Source organism: Lolium rigidum, chromosome 2 (assembly GCF_022539505.1).
Source record: "Lolium rigidum isolate FL_2022 chromosome 2, APGP_CSIRO_Lrig_0.1, whole genome shotgun sequence".
In the NCBI taxonomy this organism is placed as follows: Eukaryota; Viridiplantae; Streptophyta; class Magnoliopsida; order Poales; family Poaceae; genus Lolium; species Lolium rigidum.
The window spans coordinates 179,545,190-179,549,647 of record NC_061509.1 but is presented as its reverse complement, the minus strand read 5'-3'; positions in this window follow the sequence as shown (position 1 = coordinate 179,549,647).

Here is a 4,458-nt window from a genome sequence, read left to right as displayed (position 1 = left end):
AAGCCTTTCTTAATTATCAGCAATATGTTGAGCGCAAGTTTGACAGAAAAATCGTTACTATGCAAACTGATTGGGGAGGCGAGTATGAGAAATTAAATAGTTTCTTTCAAAAAGTTGGCATCACTCATCATGTTTCATGTCCTCATGCCCACCAACAAAACGGTTCTGCTGAGAGAAAACACCGTCATATAGTTGAAGTGGGTCTAGCTTTACTTGCCAATGCCTCTATGCCCTTGAAATATTGGGATGAAGCTTTTATCACTGCCACCTTTCTCATAAATCTACTTCCTAGTAAGGTTCTTGATTTTGACACCCCTACAGAACGTCTCCTTAATGTCACACCAAATTATGATGCTCTTAGAACTTTTGGTTGTGCTTGTTGGCCCAACCTTCGTCCTTACAACAAGCGCAAGCTTGCTTTTAGATCTAAACGGTGTGTTTTTCTTGGCTATAGTCCCATGCACAAAGGTGTCAAATGTCTTGATATCTCTACGGGCAGAATCTATATCTCACGTGATGTTGTGTTTGATGAGAATGTGTTTCCTTTTGCTTCTCTTCATCCCAATGCCGGCGCTCTTCTCAAACAACAAATCTTGCTTCTTCCAACTTCCACAAATGAGGGTGTACAAAATATTGCTAACCATGTGCCTATTATTCCTATTACTGATGCACAGCAGATTGCAGAAACAGCAAAAGAAAATTGCAGCTCAAACGGTACTCAAAATAGTGCAGAAATTCATTTTCAGCAATCTGCATTAGATGACGAACTGGGCGTTGATCCCGAAGAAGATTCGCCCAGACATTCTTCCTGCACTGGTCAGTCCGAGGAACCGCAGCCCGAGAAAGATCCGGCTGTTCCCGCGCTGCGTGTGTACTCGCGTCGCCGCGGCAGGGCTCCGTCGCGCGCGTCTTCCGAGCAGGCGCGTGGCGACCACACGCCCTCGCGGTCCCCGTCTCCCTCCGCCACTGGTTCTCCGCCACCTGGCGCAGGGGCGCGCGGTCGGTCCCCGGGTGAAGCCGACGTCTCCGACAGCGTGTCTCCCAGCCAGTCGCTGTCGCCACCCTCGCCTGGCTCTCTGTCTGCTGCAGATATTCCTTCAGGATCTTCTGTGGCCACAGCAGCTGGAGGGGGAAATGAACCCGAAGAAATTGAAGAAAATGAAGAAAATTGTGGCAACACAATTGATGAAAACTTTGATGAATCAGAATCATCACCGTCACCGTCTCCAGAACCTGTTGTTACTCAGCATGTTGGTGTCAGCACACGTCTTCAAAAAGGTATACGACATCCAAAGAAGCATACTGATGGTACTGTTAGATATGGCATGTTTTCATCTACAGGAGAACCGAGTACATTATTTGAAGCTCAAAGTGATTCAAAGTGGCAGCAAGCAATGCAAGAAGAATATGATGCATTGATTGACAACAAGACATGGCATCTTGTTCCACCAATCAGAAGTAAAAATTTAATTGATTGCAAGTGGGTATACCGTATTAAAAGGAAAGCAGATGGCTCTATTGACAGATACAAGGCAAGACTTGTTGCAAAGGGTTTTAAACAAAGGTATGGCATTGATTATGAGGATACCTTTAGTCCTGTAGTTAAAATTGCTACTATCAGGATTGTTCTGTCTGTATCTGTTTCTCGTGGATGGAGTCTACGGCAGCTAGATGTCAAGAACGCGTTTTTACATGGTGTTCTGGAAGAGGAGGTATACATGAAACAACCCCCAGGTTTTGAAAATCCTCACGCTCCGCACTATATTTGCAAACTTGACAAGGCTCTTTATGGATTAAAACAAGCACCTCGAGCATGGTACTCTAGGCTGAGTTCAAAATTGAGTGATCTTGGTTTTGTTCCATCAAAGGCTGATACATCATTATTTCTTTATAACAGAGCTGGTATCACTATTTATTTGCTGATATATGTTGATGATATTATAGTGACAAGCTCTTCTGATGATGCAATTGACATTCTGCTTAAAGATCTCAATGCAAATTTTGCCATTAAAGATCTAGGTGATCTTCATTACTTTCTTGGTATTGAGGTTAAAAAGGTGCAAGATAGATTGATTTTAACTCAAGAGAAGTATGCAACAGATTTGATTGCTAAAGTAGGTATGCGGGACTGCAAGCCTGCGCCTACACCATTATCCTCTACAGAACAATTATCTCTTACTGATGGCACACCTTTGGGTCCTGATGACTGTACTCAGTATCGCAGCATTGTTGGAGGATTACAGTATTTGACACTGACACGTCCAGATCTTTCTTACTCTGTGAATAAAGTTTCTCAGTTTCTTCATGCACCAACCACTGAGCATTGGTCAGCTGTTAAACGCATTCTCAGATATATTCAGGATACTTCCAAGGTTGGAATTACATTTGTCAAATCATCATCTACACTTCTTAGTGCCTTTTCTGATGCAGATTGGGCATGCTCTATTGATGACAGAAGATCTACTGGAGGTTTTGCTGTATTTATTGGATCAAACTTGGTTTCTTGGAGTGCCAGAAAACAAGCTACCGTGTCTAGATCCAGTACCGAGGCTGAATATAAGGCCTTGGCAAATGCCACTACAGAGTTAATTTGGGTTGAAGCTCTTTTGAGAGAACTTGGTGTAAAGCTAAAGGAGAAGCCATGTCTTTGGTGTGATAATTTAGGTGCTACCTACTTGTCTGTAAATCCTGTGTTTCATGCTAGAACTAAACACATTGAAATTGATTTTCACTTTGTCAGAGAGAGGGTTGCTGCGAATCTACTAGACATCAAGTTTATTTCAAGTAAGGATCAAGTTGCAGATGGCTTCACAAAGGCACTTCCAGTGAAACAGTTAAATGAGTTTAAACGTAATCTAAACCTTTCACAAGGTTTAGATTAAGGGAGGGTGTTAGAAGGTTTAGTACGTGTTTGTTCTGAACATGTTAGATGTGTTTTGAGTTCGAGTCGGGCTCCTGATCTGTGCCCGACCGACTCGCCCTCCTCTTGTAAACTCCCGGCCTATGTGCCTATATAATCAACACGAAACCCAGCGTGGACTCAAGCGCTGTTCTCATCTCATTGTCGTGTTTGACAATCCAAAGTATGTACATGATAGATTAGTGTATACGACTAATTAAAATAATTTAAATAAAACTACAATTTTCGCCATATTTTTGCATTGATAAACATTTTGTAAAACATTATATAGTAAGCTGAACAAAGATAACATCGTTAACATGATTACTGGAATCAGCACAAAATTGCATAAATTCAGTCTAACCTATCAAACAGGGGCGATAACATGGCATGTCAAAAGCGACAAAACATGATATTTCTTCCATTACATGACAGCTATAGCAGTGTTGATCATAAAAAAGCCCTGTATATTTATTTTCTGCCTCTATTCTTACATATAGAACTCCATCATATAATAGGTCTTGTGTCCTGAATACAAGTAGTACAATGATTCAAAAAAACAAAATCAATTAACTGCACGTGAACAGCGACTGTGTTAGTCTTACATGGAACTGGGAAAAATAGCAGATCATTGTAGCTCGCCAGTGAATCAATGTGTGTCGGCGCACAAACGGCGGACACTCACAAGGTAGGATGCAAGTTTCCACTAATCCTCTAAACCCTGAGAAAACAACGTCGAACAATCACAGTAAGTTCGTAACCACACAATCCTAGATAGAAAATTTGATGAGCAAACCGAAGCACATGTATTGAGCCATGTTCACTTAGGTAGGTGTCTGCATATGGGTAAGCATTTAATAAATGTAACCAAAGATAGCAACTTTTGACTTTCCAGCTTTTAACTAACCTAAACACATCTCAGAGCTTAAAACTTTTTATCTGTTTTGGGTTAAATATAAGTACAGGAATACCTTATTACTACTCTGTGTAGGCTCAAGTTTGATTGATTTTGATTGGATTTGAAGCCGAGAGTTAAGAATAGCACCTCCTGAAGCTCCCTGTTACAGGCTATATGACTTGCACTTAAACCACTCTTCAGAACATCAAAAAATAGATGATTCACCACATAAGTGATGTCTGATAGCGTACAATATAATGATCTAAATCTTGGTTGAAATTTTTATTTACAAGATCCTGAATTCTTTTGTCTAAGTGGTTTACATAGAAAGCCTGGAAAGTTAAGTAAATTTAGCTACGTGTTGCAGGTCATACCTATTTCTTCCGATGCTAAGCCACCCAATTGCTTAGCACTTACAAAGTTAACTTGTTCAAATACTGCAGGCCTACACCTCGCAACGGAAGCAATCTGGTGGCACCACCATTAGGATCAGTACCAGCTGTTATGGGCAGGGTGCCGGGGTAGGGAGGTAGGGCTTTACACATTTCCCTGGGTCCCTGATGACAGGAAAACTCACTGGTGGAGCACTTTATTCATGATGGAACTGTGCTAAATTAGATTTAGCAATCAAGACTCTGGCAAAGGCATCTGTACTCATCAG